Genomic DNA, 20565 nt, shown 5'->3' on the forward strand with positions numbered 1-20565 from the left:
TTGTTAATAGGAAAAATCCTGAGAACAGTACCAGGTCCCATAATAAAGGGAAATCAGTGAGGCAGTGCTGCTGTTCGAGAAGTTGATTGCGGAATGGGAATTTCCACTCAATTATGAGATACAAGAGCCAGGATAAGAAAGTACATGAATGCTCTAGCAAAGGTCTGGTGGGAGGTCATTTTTTATCTTTTATTTGAAAACTTCCATATCGTGGAAAATTTACAAAAATAAATGAGAATCGCACTAGCTTAAATCATGTGAAATTGCCAAAATGACATTTTTTTAAAAGTGAAAAATGGCAATTTCACTTTTCAAATGAAAATGAAGCTCATATCCCATTACCCACCTTCAGCAATTATTGACACATTGTCCATTTCATTTAATCCCAAACCCACCCATTCTTCTGGCAAACTTGAGTGATTTGTAGTAAATCATGATGGGAGTTTTAGTTACTTAATTTTCTCAGTAAGGTATTCAAATGGCTCAAAATTCAAAAGGCACATCACATTGTACACGTTTAGTATATATAACTTGTAAATTTACACTTCCATAAAGTTGAAAAAAGGTACAAAACAAAAGAACAAGTGAAAACTCCCCTTCTAAACCCTGTCACCTAGCCAACAGCTCTCCCTCATTGGAGACAACTAATATTGTTTTAGGGTTTTTTTTAATGTATCCTTTCAAAGATGTTTTATGCATAAGTTAGCAAAGAGATTACAAACTACTCACAATGATCTGCACTTTGCTTCTTTCACTTAGCAAAATATTTTGGAAATTCTTTTATATCGACACATAAAGAGCTTCCTCTTTTTTTTCAGGTTACATAGCATTCCATTTTTTTTTCAGCCATACTTGAATCAAATCACTGTGACAAACTTTTAGTCTGTTTGCAGTCTGCTGCCATTACAGACAGTGCTGCTATAACTTACCTTACACATTCATCTTGCACGAAAACAAGCAAGTTTATTTGTAAGAGAAACTCCTCAAAGAGGAATTGCTGTTTGAAAGGGAACATGCATTTGTAATTTTAATAGATATTGCCAAATTGCCCTCCATCAGGTAGGAGTTATTTTAATGCTGTCTTTGCCCTTTTATCACTCCCAGTTTCCTTGCTACTTTTTTCCACTTACTCCCGGGGGCCCCCAGGGGGCCACCTCAATATACAAACTCAGAAGCACTCATCCCTCTCACCTCAGCCTTCTATGGGTATCCTTCTACTACTCTCTGGCCCCCACAGCCACCAGCCTGTTTTTCTTCCCCTCTCTTTCCCCAGAGGTCATGTGTAGCATGCTGTTTTTCTTTCTTCCTCCCAAGTCACCTCATGATCGGTCGTTTTACCATGCTAGTGTTGACCCTTGGACTTACTCTCCCATGACATTCTGTAGCACCTGCTGTGCCAATCCTTGGCCCTTTGAAAACTCCACCATCCATTCTATCCATCCTCCATCCTCCCTCTGCTCCCAAGCTGCTAACTTTTGCTGGAGAAGGTCATGAGCTGGCTATACAACAAAGCCAGGACAGCTAACCTCAGCAGGGCCCCAAGAGCTGGGAGGCAATCCTTTCATATACTTGTATTGAATTTCTCTCAGGGATTGTTCCAAATCCTCCCCCTCTCCTCAGATCCCTCGTCATACCCTCACCCCAACCCCTCAGTGGAGGGTCTAGTTGTGGATATCAATGCCAGAACACAGGCCACCTAACAGGGGCTTCCTCAATTCTTCTTTCTTTATCTTGTCCTTCACTGTTTCTCTGCATTTTTGCTTATGCCTGCTCATCCCGCATCCTTCAGCCTCATGGGAACCAGGGGACTTTCCTCCTCAAGGTTACCTCTTCCAATTGTGACCATGACAGTATATTTTTTTTTGTCTTCTGCACTTACTCTAGGACTATCCTCTTCCCCTCTGGGCAAGCTCTCCCCACCCATTAGTTTTTTCTCTCAGTGGAAAAACATTTTCCCTTGTGCCATTGTTCCATATTACCATCAAACTTTAAAATTACACAACTAATTCATACCTGCTGACTTCACTTACTTCTTCCCAGTCAGCCCCAAAGCTTAACAGAAAAGTCAGGAAATAATAAGCCAAAAGAAGAAAATAAAACCACCCACAACCCCACATCCAAACTGTTAATATTTTGATGTATTCCTTTCCAGTCTTTTTATATGCACATATAAACATTTGTATATCTATATATATTTTTATTGCAAAAGTGGATCATAGTGTACATCCTGTTTTGTCATAATTTATTTCAGACATTTCAACTTTGCTATGAGTTGTCTAACCATGGCTATGTAGATTAAGTTCACTGAGTCCATTTCCTCCTGTGTAAAATGAGGACTATTTTAAGTAACTACCTCACAGGGCTGTTATGAGGATTGAATGGGATAAAAATACATAAAAACACATCACAGTTCTTGACACATAGCAAGTTGAATTAATGTTAGCTATTATGATCTTCCCACGTCAATAAATATAGCTCTACATAATAATTTAATGAGTTCTGTCACTGCTGTATCTAATAGGCGTGACTAAAGCACTGCAGTGACTCACCAGCACATATTCATTTGGCACACGAACAAGTTTCTCTGTGGGATAAACTCCTAAAAGCAGAACTGCCACTCCAAAGGCTATGTGCATTTGTAATTTTGATAGATATTGCCATGTACCCCCTGTCAAGTGGGAGTTACCATGATATCTCTAACTTATTCTTTAAGGCTGCTTGATATTTTTCACTAATACAAACCCAAACTATGAAAAACATTCTTACAACTAAATCTTTGCGTAGGACCATGATTATTTATCAGGGTAGAGGAAAGAGTATGAGTAAATGTTGAGATAGGGGAGCAAATGATGTGCATGGGAAACCACTCATATCGGTGACACATAGAGAGGAGAATGACAAGAGGTGAGGCTGAAAAAGACAGACGAAATTCTGAAAGACTGTGAATGCCTCCATTATTTATTAATTCAGTCACCACATACTTAGTGACCACCTACAACAGACCGCACTAGTTTATTTTTTTAATTATATTTTATTGATTTTTTACAGAGAGGAAGAGAGAGGGATAGAGAGTTAGAAACATCGATGAGACAGAATCATCCATCTGCTGCCTCTTGCACACCCCCTACTGGGAATGTGCCCCCAACCAAGGTACATGCCTTTGACCGGAATCAAACCTGGGACCTTTCAGTCCGCAGGCCAATGCTCTATCCATTGAGCCAAACCGGTTTTGGCCAGAGGGCACTAGTTTAGATACTTTGTTTGCTTAGTGAACAAAAAACAGTAAAAGGTTTCTGCCCTGGAGGAGCTTATGTTCTAGCAGAGAGACAAACAATAAAAATAACTCAACTATAAAAAATGTTAGAAAGTGATAAGTCCTATAGGATAAAGAAAAAGTAGATCAGATTAAAAGAAATTAGGAAGGCTGGGAGTGGGGAAAGTTAATAATAATTAATATTTATATTGTACAGTGCAATAGTAAGTAGAGTGGCTGCTCCATTATGGAGTTTGAACTTATTCTAGCCATGCAGAATCACTGGAGTAGCCATTTACTTACAGCATCACCATCTTTGCCATATCCACATACATCCTGACACCTGGTGTCTAATGATTTTTGTTAACAAATTTACCAAGCCCTATGTTAGATTAAATTTATTTCATTTTTTCAAATATGTTTTTATTGATTTCAGAGAGAATGGGAGAGGGAAAAAGATATTGAAACATCAACGATGAGAGAGAATTGTCGATTAGCTTCCTGCATGCTCCTCACTGGAGATCGAGCCCACAACCTGGGCATGTGCCCTGATTGGGAATCAAGCTATGACTTCTTGGTTCATAGGTCAATGGTCACCACTAAATTATTTTTTTAAATTATATTTTATTGATTTTCTACACAGAGGAAGGAAGAGGGATAGAGAGTTAGAAACATCGATGAGAGAGAAACATCGATCAGCTGCCTCCTGCTTACCCCCTACTGGGAATGTGCCCGCAACCAAGGTAGATGCCCTTGACCAGAATCGAACCTGGGACCTTTCAATCCGCAGGCCGACGCTCTATCCACTGAGCCAAACTGGTTTTGGCACCACTAAATTATTTTAAAGGAAGCTTTAGAACACCAACATAAATAGAAATTAAGTATTGTATGCAATGAAGGTCCAGAAAAGAAGACTAGAGAATAACTAGGACTGGCCTCTTTCTTTCAGAAACCAGCTTGCAAATAAGAAAAATAACAGCAAGCCATTTTCAAATTCTGTGCTTATTATTTCTCAAGTAGCTTAGTGTTTTACATGTAGCTGAAATTTAATCTTAACAACTTTATGAAGTAGGTACCATTATTGTACCCATTTGTTTAGGAGGAACTTGAGCAAGTGATTAACCCTCCACAGCTCCAATATTCTCCCAAGTAAATGGGGGCAATAGCCCCGACCAGTTTGGCTCAGTGGATAGAGCGTCGGCCTGTGGACTGAAGGGTCTGAGGGCATATACCTTGGTTGCAGGCACATCCGCAGTAGAGAGTGTGCAGGAGGCAGCTGATAGATGTTTCTCTCTCATTGATGTTTCTAGCTCTCTGTCCCTCTCCCTTTCTCTCTGTAAAAATAATCAATAAAATATATACTTTTTAAATGGGACAATAATGGGGATATAGGAGAGTAGGATCCATGGCTTCTGCCCACTCCATGCCATTCTTGGAGGACAAGAAAGGGACAGAAGCTCCAAGCTACTTCATTCTCAGACCACTACCTCCCAAATTCCAATGATTAAGATTAAAACTATAGTACTTTAGACTAACCCCCCCCCAATTAAATTTGTTGGTCACTTTAATTTTCCTGTGAAATTTAAACAGAATGTTCAAATTTATTTCAGACTTGATAGAATAGAAGTTTAATAATGCACCTTAGGAGCATCGGTCCTGACTTCTTTCTGAAGAGGGCAGACATGGGCAGATTCCAGTGGGGAGAGGGTTGGCACTTGGGGAGCTAGAGGGAAAGAGGCAGCAGAAAGCAAGGTAGGAAGAAATGAAAGACAAACTGTATCAACTTCAGTTGTCTTAAATTCAAGTCCCTTGGAGAAAAGAAGCAAAATATAGTAAATAATACATTGTTAGAGAGATAGTGCCTAGGCTCTGTTTATGTTCTCTCAAAGCATACCACTGCTATTCAACTTCCTGAGAAATGTGCTTTGTTTCTTTTATTTTTTATTTTTTTTAAATAAGTAATTTGACCAGCCATCATGGCTCAGTGGTTGAGCATCGACTTATGAACCAGGAGGTTATGGTTCAATTCCTTGTCAGGGCACATGCCTGGTTTGTGGGCTCAATTAGGAGGCAGCCGATCAATGATTGTCTCTTATCATTGATGTTTTTATCTCCTTCTCCCTCTCCTTTTCTCTCTGAAATCAATAAAGATATATTAAAAAATACAAGTCATTTTCCTTTAATAGAAAATAAAATGGGACTTTGAACCACTCAACTGAAGACATTTGAACCAGAAATATGTCTTTCACTGGTTTCATTTAACACTGAATAATGAGGATTCCGCAAAGTCACACAGATGAACCCAGGTTCCCTGGAAAGCTTACAAACAAGAGAAGTTCAATTTAATATAGAAACCCTGGATTGTAAGCACTAGTGCTGTCCTTCAATATTTGATTTATAAAGGGAAGATGAGTCATTGTATACAGTAAATAAGATTTTAAATAGCTTAGAGAAAATTGGAGACTAAAGAAAACTTCTCATGGAAACAAAAAAAAAATTTAGGAGCAGAAGGAGTTAGGATCGTGGGTGCAGAGCAGGCATCGCCCAATGATCCCACATAGCCCATAAATGTAATGTATTATGTGGGTAATGTGTCATAGAAAAAAACAGTATTGGATCTGATTGGTGCAGACCATCTATAACGGGATAGAAATCTTCAAAGGCAAGCATACTACCCCTGGTTTACACAATTTAGAAAAGCAGACATCAAAATCCTTTAGTTGATAGCCTGGTGAATGTAAATGTAGGATCTCAAATCCAAAACATTGTTTAAATGAACTAGTGTATGTGAACTACATAAATGAACATGCATTGCTGGTGGGAATATAAAATGGTAAAATCACTTTGGAAAACAGGCTGGCAATCTATACTAATAAAAGCCTAGGTGGAGCACATGCATGATATTGTCACAAGATGGCCACATGCACAGAGGCAGGGCCTGGTGGCCGCTCCATGTGATTAGACCTGGGAGTCCCACAGCTCTGCACAGCGTGGAGGAGGCTGGTCCCGGCAGAGGAGGCAGGTAGTGGCAGGGAAGGGAAGTTGTGGGTAATAGGGTCAGCAGGGAAGGGCAGTTGTGGGTGATAGGGCCAGCAGGGGAGCAGTTAGGCACCGATCAGGCTGGCAGGGGAGTGGTTAGGGGGCAATCAGGCTGACAGGCAGAATCAATTAGGGGCAATCAGGCAGGCAGGCAGATGAACAGTTAGGAGCCAGCAGTCCCAGACTGTGAGAGGGATGTTCCAGATTGGAGAGGGTGCAGGCCGGGTTGAGGGATACCCACTCCCCATGCACGAATTTCATGCACCGGGCCTCTAGTTTCTTATAAAGTTAAACATGCATTCATCATACAATATAATATAGGTATTTACTCAAGAGAAATGACAACACACATCCACACAAAAGCTTAAACACAAATATTCATAACAACTTTATTCAGAATAGTCCCCAGTTGGAAACCCAAATGTCCATCAAAAGTTGAAAGAATAAACAAATTGTGCAATATATGTACAATGAAATACAACTCAGCAATAAAAATTGAACTACAGACGAAACTGGTTTGGCTCAGTGGTAAAGCGTCGGTCTGTGGACTGGAAGGTCCCAGGTTCGATTCCGGTCAAGGGCATGTACGTTGGTTGCGGGCACATCCCCGATGGGGGGTGTGCAGGAGGCGGCTGGTCGATGTTTCTCTCTCATTGACGTTTCTGGCTCTCTCTCTCTCTCTCTCTCTCCCTTCCTCTCTGTAAAAAATCAATAAAATATATTTTTTAAAAAGTTGAACTACAGATATAGGAAGCAACATGAATTTATCTCAAGGATGTTCTAAGCAAAAGCAATATAAAAAAAAAATATATATATATATATACATATATTACAATATATATTATATGATTACAAATATATATTTCTATAAAAGAGAAAGCTAATCTACAGGAATAGATTACAGTTTACAGATTACAACAGTAGGTTTACAGTTGTGAGTACATGAAACACAGAGTTTATTCTTACATCATTATAATCATAACCTGCATGCCTTTTTTTTTTTACATACAAACAACTGTAAACCTACTTTTGCCCAGCCTTGTACAGTGATGAAGAAAAGGAAATCAGTGTAATCTGGAGCCAGCAGTGGGGATGAACAACATTAACTACAAAGGGGCAGTAGACATTTTCTGTGGTAACGGAAGTGGTCTATATCATTTTAAAAATATTCTCATCTGCCCTAGCTGGTTTGGCTCAATGGATAGAGCATTGGCCTGTGGACCAAAGGGTCCCATGTTCAATTCCAGTCAAGGGTGCTTACCTTGGTTGCAGGCTCCGCCCCGGCCCAGGCCCTGGTAAGGGTGCGTGCTGGAGGCAACCAATTGATGTGTTTCTCTCACATTGACGTTTCTTTCTGTCTTTCCCTCTCTATGCCACTCTAAAAGATCAATGGAAAAATATCCTCAGGTAAGGATTAACAAAAAAAATTATATAAATTATATCTTAATAAAGTTGATTTTTTAAACAGCATAAATCTTCAAAAGTTGAAGATTTAGCCCTAGCTGGTTTGGCTCAGTGGATAGAGCATCGGCCTGTGGACTGAAAGGTCCTGGGTTCAATTTTCTTCAAAGGCACATGCCCAGGTTGTAGGCTTGATCCCCAGTGTGGGGCAAACAGGAGGCAGTACATCAATGACTCTCTCTCTCTCATTATTGATGTTTCTATCTCTCTCTCCCTCTCCCATCCTTGCTGAAATCAATAAAAAATATATTTTTTAAATTGAAGATTTAAAGTTATTTCTTCTTAGCAAGTACCTAATATGAAGAATCCTATGTAAACTGTGCAGTCCCTCCAATCAGAAAACTACTCTCTTGAAAAAAATAAGCACACAGGCATATATGCATGGTGGAAGGCATTGGGTTCGATGCTATATGGAGCTGGAATATAGTTTACCAGTCTCTTTTATTTTCATTTAAAAATATTTTTATTGATTTCAGAGAGAGAGAGAGAGAGAGAGAGAGAGAGATAGAAACATCAATTATGAGAATCATTGATTGGCTGCATCCAGCATGCCCCCTACTGGGAATCAAGCCTGCAACCTGGGCATGTGCCCTGACCAGGAATTGAACCGTGACCTCCTGGCTCATAGGTCGATGCTCAGCCACTGAGCCACACCAGTTGGGCACCAGGCTCTTTTAAATATTGCCTACCATGTTTGAGGAATGACAAGAAGAATTAAAAGCAAATGATTTATTAGGCTGGAAAGAAGACCAATGTATACACTAGGTTGATCAGAACTGTGATCAGATCAAGGACAAGAAATGTATTCTACATCACCATGTACCCTGGCCTGTTACTGTCATCTTGTGAAGTGCCTTGCAATAGAGAGGCCAATCAATCTGGAGGTAGCTGGACTTTGTCTAAAACATGGTACCAATAACTGGAACAAAAAGTAGAAAGTGTTAAAGGACAAAATGTATTTCAGATTCCTTGGCCAGACTGCAGGGATTCCCTTGCCATCCCTATCAGGATGGAAGCTCTCTCATTCTCCTTTAAGTGTTGGGTAAAAAGTTGTAAGGTGTTTTGTTTTGTTTTTGTTAATCTTCACCCGAGGATATTTTTCCATTTATCTTTTAGAGAGAGTGGAAGAGAGAGGGAAAGACAGACAGAAAAGTCAATGTGAAAGAAACACATTGATTTGTTGCCTCCTACATGAGCCCTGACCAGGGCCCAGGCCAGGGAGGAGCCTGCAGCCAAGGTAAGTGCCCTTGACTGGAATCAAACCTGGGACCCTTTGGTCCACAGGCCAATTCTCTGTCCACTGAGCCAAACCAGCTAGGGCTCTACAAAAGTTTTAATAAATGCAGGAGATGAGGAATTGATGTGGAATATTTTATTCATCTATATAGCTTTAAAAATGAAAAGATGAGGGAATTATATAATTGAGTATATATCATATATAATCTTAGGATAAAATTCATCGAATAGGCACACTAAAGTGGGAAATTTCTGAAATTACTTTTTGAATCAGAGGAATCTGATTAAATCAAAATTTTTAGGAACTGATGAGATGTTTAAAAAAAGTGTGGAGTGCTGTGATCATTTCTGGGTACCATGCTTGAAAGATATTAACAAACTTGAAAATGATTGGAGGCCAAAGGCCATGATGGTAATAATGCCTGGAAACCATCTCATAGAAAAAAGAAAAAAAAAAGAAAAAAAAAGACTAGAATGGAAACCTAGAGGAGAAAAGTTTTGTGGAGACATGTAGCTGTTGCCAAATATTCGAAAGTCTATATCTATGGGAGAGAAAATGGATTTTGCTTATTTTATGGCATTCCCAATAACAAATTAGGACCAATGGATGGAAGGTAGATTTTAGTTCAATATCAGGAAGAATTTTTGAATGAGTAGAATTCTTTAATAGTTTAAAGGCTCTTTTACTTTCTTTCATTGAAAATTCAAACAGAAGTAAGTAAAGAGTCCAGCAGTGATAAGGGAGTTCTGATCTTCTCATCCCTTCCCTCACACAATTAACAACTACTTCCTATAACATATTTATTTTAAATTCTATTATTTCTTGATTATACAAGTAATAGATATTCCATGTTGAAAAAACTGAAAATAAAAAGAGAAAAGCAAATGAAAATAAAATCATTCATTTTCCCACCCCCCAAAGACTTGAACATTTTGACATATAGCTTTACAGACAGTCTGCTATTTATCAATTATATATTGGCATATAGCTTTACAGACTGCCTGCTATTTATCCATTATATATATATCGATAAATATATATTTATATATGTAAATATATATATACATAATTTTTAAAAACAAAAATGAGATTCCATTAATCACACTGTTTTTTAACTTTACAATATAGTGTAAACATCCTTCCATGTCAAGTGATATATGATACTGTGTCATCATTCTTAATGGGTGTGAAGATTTCTATGGGATGAAGGTACTATAATTTGTTTAACTCTGTTTCCTTAAAGGTATTCAACATTACAGCAATCCTATAAGATGATCCTCAGAAAAGAATTTTGGTTAAACCGTTTTAAAATGTTCCATACCAGCCCTAGCTGGTTTGGCTTAGTGGGTAGAGTGTCGGCCTGTGGAGTAAAGGGTCCCAGGTTCAATTCCAGTCAAGGACACAGGCCTGGGTTGCAGGCTTGATCCCCCCCCTCCCCCAGTAGGGGGCGGACAGGAGACAGCCAATCAATTATTCTCTCTCATCATTGATGTTTCTCTCTCTCTATCTCCTCTCCCTTCCTCTCTGAAATCAATAAAAAAAAAATTTCAAAATTAAAAAAATAAAATGTTCCATACTATATTCCAATTTTGGGTTTTCACAATGTTAAAGAAACAAATTTAAATGAATTTCCCAAACTTACTTGACCATAGATTGCCTGTGGTCTCCTCCTTCTTTAATTCTTCAGGACACTTATTTGCATTTTCTAAAACACTCTGAGAAATGATGCCTCACCTTATCCTTTAGTGTTAGGTTTTCTTTTTCTTTTTACTTACCAGGGGGTATTTTTCCATTGATTTTTAGAGAGAATAGAAGAGACAGGGAAAGGCAGAGAGAAATATTGATGTGAGAGAAACACATCAATTGGCTGCCTCCTGCCGAAACCGGTTTAGCTCAGTGGATAGAGCGTCCTTTTGCGGACTGAAGGGTCTCAGGTTCGATTCTGGTCAAGGGCATGTACATTGGTTGCAGGCACATCCCTGGTGGGGGGGGGGGTGCAGGAGGCAGCTGATCGATGTTTCTCTCTCATCGATGTTTCTAGCTCTCTATCCCTCTTCCTTCTTCTCTGTAAAAAATTGATAAAATATACTTTTTTAAAAATGGTTGCCTCCTGCATGTACCTCTAAATACTTTGAAGAACTGCCAAACTGTTTTCCAATGTCACTGCATCATTTTACATTTTGCATTCTAACTACCAATGCATATGGTTCTTATTTCTCCATATCCTCACCAAAACTTGTTATTATCTATCTTCTATTTTGTAGCCATCTTAGTGGGTATAAAGTGTTACCTTTCTAGTTTTAATTTGCATTTCTCTAATGACTAATATTGTTGAACATCTTTTCATGGACAGTTGTATATCTTCTTTGGAGAAATATCTATTCATAAAGTCCTTTGCCATATTTTTTTCTTTGCCCATATTTTAATTGAATTGCTTATCTTTTTTTTGAGTTATAGGAGTCTTTATATATTGTGGATTCAACCCTTATCAGATATGATTTACAAACATTTTTCTCATTTTATAGATTGTCTTTTCACTATCTTGTTAATGTCCTTTGATGCACAAAAGTTCTTAATTTTGATGAAGTCCAGTGATCATTTTTTTTCTTTTGTTGCTCATGCTTTTGGTGCTATTTCTAAGAATTCATTGCTAAGTCTAAGAGCATAAAGATTTATTCCTTTTTTCGCTAAGTTTATTCGTTTCAGCTCTTTTTTTAAAATATATTTTATTGATTTTTTACAGAGAGGAAGAGAGAGGGACAGAGAGTTATAAACATCAATGAGAAAGAATCATCTATCAGCTGCATCTTGCACACTCCCCACTGGGGATGTTCCGCAACCCAGGTACATGCCCTTGACCGGAATCGAACCCAGGACCTTTTGGTCCTCAGGCTGACGCTCTATCCACTGAGCCAAACCGGTTTCAGCTGTTTTCAGCTCTTAATATTTATGCCATTGATCCATTTTGAGTGAATTTTTGTATACAGAGTGAGTTTGAGTCCAATATCATTATTTGCATGTGGATATCCAGTTGCCCCAGCATTTGTTGAAAACATTAGGTTTTACACAATTACAAATAAGATTATAGTAAACATCATTTTCAACCTGTCCAATATTTTTCTCTAAGAAAAATTCCTAGAAGCATTAATATATTAAAAATGTGCACATTTTGAAGGCTTTTAAAAATGTATACCATCAAACTTCTTCCAGAAATGACATTAGGAATCTATCATAGTGAATTCAAATACCACCTTCTCCACACTATCAAGAGCCTTGCATATTTCAAAAAATATTTTTAATCTGTGCTCATCCATGTGATATGAGAATGTATTCCAGATCAAGCTTAAGGGAGTTTTAGTGAACTTCTCTCAACAGCCCCAAAATCCTAGCTTCAGTACCCTCCTTTCCAAAGACCTCACACTTATGGAAAGATTATCCAAGAATAGTACTCGATGTAAACCACTGCAGAATTTAATATAAGTTTAGTTTAAGGAAGCAATCTAAACCCTTCTTCTCAGAAGAGAGAGACTAGAAATGGAAAGTGTAATTAGGTTTCTCTGCTGTATAATGTAATTTCAAATATTTTCTTCCTCAGCACAAAAATCACAAACCAGCTGTCTGCAACTTTCAAATGTGTCCTTTTTCCCTTGTGTTTAATGGAGAATTCCCAAGCACAGGAGTCATGCCAAGAAATCAAGTAAACTGAAGGTAGAGTATTTTCTTATAGCCATTTGATAATTATTGAAGAAAAAGCAAGTTACTTTGCTGGCAATATGCTTTTTAGTACTAGTTGAGTACTTCCAAATGTATATTGGTACAGAGTTTTTATAGTTGATGTAGCTTTAGGCCCCGTCTCCTTCACTTCTCTGAAGCAAGCGTACCAAGTATATCTTTATTTTATTTTATTTCAAGCGGTAGTTACAGTAGAAGAAAAATTTTATGATGAGTGGTTTGTCAATGGGAAGTTGTTATTAACATGGAAATCCTGAGAGGATCATTTATCCACACAAAACAAGAAACCGGGGGAAAATTAGCTTTCCACATTTCTTCACAAAGCATGCATAATTCATAGAAGAGAGGAAACTATTGATGAGGCTGAACAAAATGAGTTTCTTGTTGCCAGAAAGAATAAAAACATTAGGTAATAAAGCTCTCTAATTTCCTAAATATTTTCTTAAAGTCTTTTGAAGTTGAATGCCATCGTGACTTTCACTGTCATGCTAGCAAGATGAAGGCAGATGTTTTTACACAATCAATAAAATTTTAAGAGACAGAAGGGACCTTATAAATATATAGTCCAACTACACTTTACAGATTGGAAATCTGAAGCCCACAGAGGTGAAGTGACTTCACAAAGTCATACAGAGCTAATGATAGAGCGGGAGTTACAAGTCAGGTCTCCTGACTCCTGTACTCACTGATAATGTAGTCTCGTCACTTCCCTAAAAGTTTGACATGAACAATTATGTTACCAGTTTACTTTGACATCAGTAATCCACAGAGTTCTCCAATTTCATACATCTATGTTATTGTTCAATTTATAGGATTTAGTTAATAACTATATTTATTTGATGCATTTACTTTGAGAGAACATAGTCATTAAGTCTCCCACTGTTAAGAAAGTTGAGCAAGTTTCCACTGTTAAGAAAGTTCTTCAGCCGAAACCGGTTTGGCTCAGTGGTAGAGCATCGGTCTGCGGACTGAAAGGTCCCAGGTTCGATTCCGGTCAGAGGCATGTACGTTGGTTGCGGGCACATCCCCGGTAGGGAGTGTGCAAGAGGCAGCTGGTCGGTGTTTCTCTCTCATCGACATTTCTAGCTCTCTATCTCTCTCCCTTCCTCTCTGTAAAAAATCAATAAAAATATATTTTTTTAAAAAAGAAAGTTCTTCAGTTTCCAAGAGTCCTATATGATATATGATTCTCTCCACCTATACATTATAGACATTTGTAAAAATCAATCTTATTTTCTCTTGCGTTAAGAAGCACATTTTAAGAAATCTGTGAAATATGGACTTTAAGGAAAACAAAACAATCTTTTTTCAGAGTACTTACTGTTCTTTCGTCTTTTCTAAATGTTCAATTTCAATTATTTGACAGTGAAGTCTACCTATATGATATGTTTTTCAAGCTCAACTTTTATGTTCTAAAATATTTAAAAACACTTCAGGCAAATTATAATTAGTTTTCTCCATAGATATTTAAAGTACCATACATGCATTTTCATCATGGATATTTATATATAGTTGCTTCTAGGTGAATTTTAAAAATTCATTTAGAAGATGAGATTAAATATATCCTGTAGTGGAAGTACTAATAATTCAAAGAGCAAGGATGGCGATTAATAAAGAAGTAGAATCTTAACTCATGGGCTTTTAATAGCTCATTTGATTTGCTTTAATTCTGAAGAGCCAATAAAACAGGCCACCTTGATATAAGTTCTAACCCCACATCCCTTTTTAATGTAAGAGCTTCCTTTCCCCCCCTTCTATTGAATTGTATGAGGTGACACTGGTTAACATAATTATACAAATTTCAGATGCACAATTCCACAACGCAATTCTAATTGTATATTTGTGTTCACCACCCCAAGTCAAGTCTCCTTGCATCACCATTTATCCCCCCTATACCCTTCTTGACCTTTCCCCAGCTCAACCCCCACAATCATCACACTGTTGTACCTGTCCTTGATTTTTTTCTCGTTTTATTGGCTCAATTCCTCCACCACCACCCTCAGCCTCCCAACACCCCCCCAAAAAAACTGTCAACCTACTCTCTATCTATGGGTCTGTCTCCATTTTGCTTATTAGTTCATTTTGTTCATTAGATTCCATGTATGAGTGAAAGGGTATTGTCCAGCAATAGAATTAACTGTCGTGTGAGGGAGTTGGTTTATTACTACAAGATTTCAAACTAAGGCTAAAAGATAATCTGTCTGGAATTCTCAAAAATGATTCTTGAATTGAGAGGTAGATTAAAATCCACCCTGGCCAGTGTGGCTTAGTTGCTGGAGCTTCATCGTTCCATGCACAGAAAGTTTGCCAGTTCAGTTCCTTGTCAGGGCACATACCCAGGTTGTGTGTTTGATCCTTGGTCAGGGTGCATAAGAAAGGCAACTGATCAATGTTTCTCTCTCTTTCTCCCTCTCCCTTCCTCTCAAAAATCAATACAAACATGTTAAAAAAAAAAAAAGACTTCTAAATTCCTCTATGTTCAAAGATTTTGTGATTCCTATACTAATATTGCCTTACCTACTTCTATGGCACAAACAAAACAGAAATAGACTCATGGATACAGAGAAAAAACTGATGGTTGCCAGATGGGGGGCGCTGGGTGAAAAAGATGAAGGGATTAAGAAGTAAGCACAAATTGGCCATTACATTACAAAATAGTCATGGGGATGTAAAATGTAACACAGAGAACATAGACAATAATCTATATAAAGAGGAAATATGCAAATTAGGCCAGGACTTCATAATGGGTCACGACCATACAGGAAGGGGTTGTGCGCACAGGTGAGGCCTGGAGTGGAGACAGAGACAGAGACAGGGGGCTGGCAAGCCACCATGCCCAGCTCAGGTCAGCCCCCCAGAGCTGGAGCAGACACGAACAGGGACAGGGGCTGCCCCACAACCTCCGAAGCTGAGCACAAGCACCAAAAGGAGACAGCGGGCCTGCCTCCCATGGAAGCAGCGTGCGTTCCTCCGGACTCCCGCGGAAACAGCATGGGTCCCTCCGGCTCCCACAGAAGTGGTACAGCTCCTTTCTGGCTCCCATGGGCAGCACGCTGCGGTTCCCTCTGGCTCCTGCGGAAGCAATGGGCAGCCTACTATGCGCGATATCACGTGATGGGCTACTAGTATAGTAATAACTATGTATGGTGCCAGATAGATACTAGGCTTATTGGGAAGACCACTTTGTACATTATATGAATGCCTAAGCATTATGCTGCATAGCTGAAACTAATATAATACTGAATGTCAGCTATTATATTTTTTAAGGCCATATGATAACATAGGGACACGGAGAATCCCATGATGAAGACAGAGATTGGAGTGATATGTCTGTAAGGCAAGGATTTCCAGCAACTACCAGAAGCTAGGAGAGAGACATTAACAGATTCTCTCTCAGAGTCTCCTGAAGGAACCAATTCTGCTGAAAATTTGATCTTGGAATTTTAGAATTTCAAGAACTGTGAGATAATCCATGTCTATTGTTTTAGGCCAACCATGTCCAACTCACAGCCCACAACAAATATTTTTTGCACACCAGCCAATATAATAGTATGTAAGAAACATTTTGATAAAAATTTCATAACTTAATTTTTACAATATCCTGTTATACATAACTAGAGGCCTGGTGCACGAAATTCATGCATGGGCGTGGTCCTTAGTCCTGGCCAGTAATGGAAGCAGGGAGTGTCTGGTGTGGAAGGGCAGGTCCCAGCTAACCTGTGGGCCCTAAGTAGCATCTGGGTCCCTGAGCCCCCATGTGCCCCCCTCCGCCTGAGTCATCGGGCCTCAGTGCCTGGGAGCCAGGTGGTGCCACCTCCCCCTGCCACTGGTTGCAGTCTGCGGGGCAATAGGTGCGGGATTGGGCCCTGCTCACACCTGCCTTGGCCTGGTGTTGCCCACTCACCTGCTCCACCATCCCACCATGGTCCTGCTCTCGTCAGGGCCCATCGGGGCTGGCAGTGCCTCCACTGCTGCCTGTTGCCAGCACTGCATTGCCAACACCTGCCATGTTCCATGCTGCCCCCTGGTGGTCAGTGCACATCATATCGAGCAGTCAATGTCCTGATTGAACTAGTTGAGGACAATTTGCATATTAGGCTTTTATTATATAGGATTATTAATAACGAACTACAATATTCGATAATGACTGATTACCATAATCGTGTTGTATTCATTTCCCTTACACGCCTTATGGGCAGGCGCATCATTTCTCTCCACTAATACTAGCAGTGAATATTTTAGCAGCCAATTGCCCTGTCATTAGTCTTGGACTGACTTGTTTGGTGTGCACAACAGAAAATATTTCACTTTCAGAGAACAAGAAAAATAGTTTTATTTGCATTATGTTTATTAATTTGTGCAGATATTCAGTGTTTGAAAAGTTAATGTTCAAGAAAAAATATTAATTTTTATTAATATGTTATATTATTTTATATTAATAATTACTCATTTATCTTAACCCTTTGTATTCACCATGCCTCTGTTGAAATAAACCTACGTTTCTATGAAAATTGAAGCTTTTGTTTTTTTGCGGCCCACATAAACTTTGTTTATCTGGCCCGTGTTAGCCTTTGAGTTTGACATGCTTGTTTTAGGCTGTTTGTGGTATTTTGTTATAGAAGCCACAGGAAACTAACATATGTCCTTCACTATGGAAAACTGATATGACAATCTCTTGGCATGTTTAGGATAACAAAATAAGTCTTACCATAATTTTGAAAAATCAACCACAAAATATCATGAAACAATTATATTTGCATTGATCTGAAAAGCAATAAATGAAAAATCATTTAAGAAATGGATCCTCTTAACACATAAGTTCAAAAGACTGCAAAATGGAAAATCTTTGATTCTGAGCATATTACAGTGAGTGTGGCATCCTAGGGTACAACTAAAATTAACTGAATAAAGTTAAATTGTTGGAGTTGAGATAATTATATTGAGACAGTCAAGTTTACCAAAATTTATTGATTAAAGATCCTTATACAACAGAGTAGTAGTCTCACCCGCATTGTTCACTTTCTCCATCCGTAGTCTTTGTACCTGAACATACTACAAAACTTTTTTTTTCTAAAGTGCCAATAATGTATGAGTACTTTTTTGTCTGTCAATGATCAACAATTTCAGCAACGAACATAACAGCAATCACACCTTGTTTCATGAGGATCCTCTTATATATTCACAATTGACCCACTAAAGGTCTGGCAAGTAGAGAAGCTGGGTAAAAAAAAGGCCATAGTGATAGTTCACTTGTCCTTAGCAAAGTAGAATCCTATCCTAGTTTCAAGATTGAAGACCATCATGATCCCAGTCATTTCATAAATATTCACTTATTCACAGGTGAATAGAATTTCCCCCTACATATATATCTATTCTAATCAATTCCATCAGGGCCATTGTGAAAAAATTTGTTGGTGCCACAGCATGGGGCATACTAACATCAAATTTCCAACATGCTGATTGTTTCCAATGATAAAGGAAAACTTTTATAAATATTTTAAATAATCATTCCTATTTCATTAGTGAGGAAATTTAAACTTCATTTCATGAAGATAGATTTCTATTTTCAAAATGCTGAAACTATCTTCAATTACTTAAAACACTTTAGGTTTAAATGTTTTAACACATGGTATTATTTAAAGAAACACCTTTAGACTTTGGATTAGAAAATTGGGGCTTAACAAATATTTATAGCCCTTAGGGAGCAACTAAAAGAACATAATTCTTGCAGAAAAAAGCCCTAACATATTAAATCTCTATTTAATCAAATCAGTAGTCATGACGATGAATAATAGATTATTTATAGAAATTTGAAAGACTACAATTTATCGACATTGTCTTTTTTTCACACTTAATTAGAATATAAAATTGATCAGGGATAATCAGGTAAAAGTGCAAATTGAACGAAGCCTCAATTACGTATTATATTTTCCTATCAATTAGCTTTTTATTTATTTATTTATTTATTTATTTATTTATTTATTTTAATGATTGGCTGTTAGTAAACTTGGCAAGTTTATTTATTTATTTTATTTATTTATTTATTTTAATATATTTTATTGATTTTGTACAAAGAGGAAGGGAGAGAGATAGAGAGTCAGAAACATCGATGAGAGAGAGTCATCGATCAGCTGCCTCTTGCACACCCCCTACTGGGGATATGCCCGCAACCAAGGTACATGCCCTTGACCAGAATCGAACCCAGGACCCTTCAGTCCCCAAGCCGACGCTCTATCCATTAGCCAAACCGGTCTTGGCTCAATTAGCTTTTTAAAATTTAAATTCTTTATTGTTGATGTCTCCTTTTTTCCTCATTGACTTCTCCCCACCCACTTCCACCCCCCACGCAGCACAGGCCCTCATCCTCCTACTGTCTGTGTCTAGTGGTTATGCTTATATGCATGCATACAAGCCCTTTGGTTGATCTCTTACCCTCCCTTCCCCAATACCCTGCCTTCCCTCTGAGGTTTGATGGTCTGTTCTATGCTTCTAAATTTCTATATCTATTTTTGTTCATCAGTTTATATTGTTCATTATATTCCACAAATGAGTGAGATCATATGATACTTAGCTTTCTCGAACTGCCTTATTTCACTTAGCATAATGCTCTTCAGGTTCATCTATGCTGTTGAAAATGGTAAGAGTTCTTTCTTTTTTACAGAAGCATAGTATTCCATTGTGTAGATGTACCACAGTTTTTAATCCACTCATCTGCTGATTGGCAATTAGGCTGCTTCCAAATGTTAGCTATTGTAAATTGTGCTGCTATGAACATAATGGTACATATATTATTTCTGATTGCTTGGGATATAGTTCTAGAAGTGGGATTACTGGGTCAAATGTCATATAGCTTTTATTCATCTTGCTTCCATTATTGCTTCCCAAGAAATTAAATATCCAAGGATCCATGTGTAAAATAGGCAATCCTTGGATCAGTATGCTAGAACTAGCTTAGTTTTAAAAACATCTTGTAATAGCTGATTTTTCCATACCAAGTGGAAACTAGCAATTACTGAAAATATTAAAAAGTAACATGGACATTCAGTATATAATCTTTAAAAATCATTTTACCATTAATATTCCATCAAGACAGAATTTTATTTATGTATTCACATAAATAAATAGAGCTGTTAATTGCTTTTAACAATTGTTCAGCATGCTTCTATATATTAGCAACTGTATCTTCAACATAGTCCTTATTTGAAAAATATCATTGACAATATTACTACATTACTTTTAAGGGCATACACAGGACATAGACATTCAAGTTCTATAAATACACAGAATTTTAGGGAAAAAGTAAATAGGAAATAATCTAAATTATATATACAATTATGTTATTGCTTCAACTTGTGTGTGTGTGTGTGTGTGTGTGTGAGAGAGAGAGAGAGAGAGAGAGAGAGAGAGAGAGAGAGAGAGAGAGAAGAGAGAGAGAGAAAGAGAGAGAGAGAGAGAGAGAGAGAGAGAGAGAGAGAGAAGAGAGAGAGAGAGAGAGAGAGAGAGAGAGAGAGAGAGAGAGAGGAGAGATGGAGTACACCAGCAAGAGAATGCCCACATGTGTTTCTCCAATGGTGAGAAAGTCTTGGGATGAGTGAATCACTTAGTTGAAAGTTCAACTATCAACTATAATATATAAAGAACTAGAATCAGCAGGTGACACAGGAGAATTTATGACAGTGCTGATTTTAGCCAGTGAATTACAAGGAGATCTTATATTGCTGTTGTTTCCATCAAAATTGTCTGAACAAATGATAGATTAGAAAAAGAAAATACCACTTATTGATAAAAGAATTCAAGGCCTTGCTAGTTTTGCAAAATGATTAGAGCATCAGCCCTTGGATTG

At 38.0% G+C, this 20565-nt stretch overlaps 1 protein-coding gene across 2 annotated transcripts in view; it reads left to right on the forward strand.

The window, feature by feature from the left end:
* Nucleotides 1-20565, forward strand: part of MOSPD1 (motile sperm domain containing 1) — a 91015-nt gene that overhangs the window by 51615 nt on the left and 18835 nt on the right. Inside the window, exon 8 of one of the 2 annotated variants that reach the window (XR_014793727.1) lies at nucleotides 12586-17197. The exons of the other annotated variant lie outside the window; for it this stretch is intronic. The gene's annotated coding sequence lies outside the window, so the exon portion shown is untranslated. Of the gene's footprint in view, nucleotides 1-12585; nucleotides 17198-20565 lie in introns of those variants that run through there. 2 annotated transcript variants of the gene reach the window in all.

This window comes from Pipistrellus hanaki (genome assembly GCF_964339955.1).
Source record: "Pipistrellus hanaki genome assembly, chromosome: X".
Taxonomy (NCBI): Eukaryota; Metazoa; Chordata; class Mammalia; order Chiroptera; family Vespertilionidae; genus Pipistrellus; species Pipistrellus hanaki.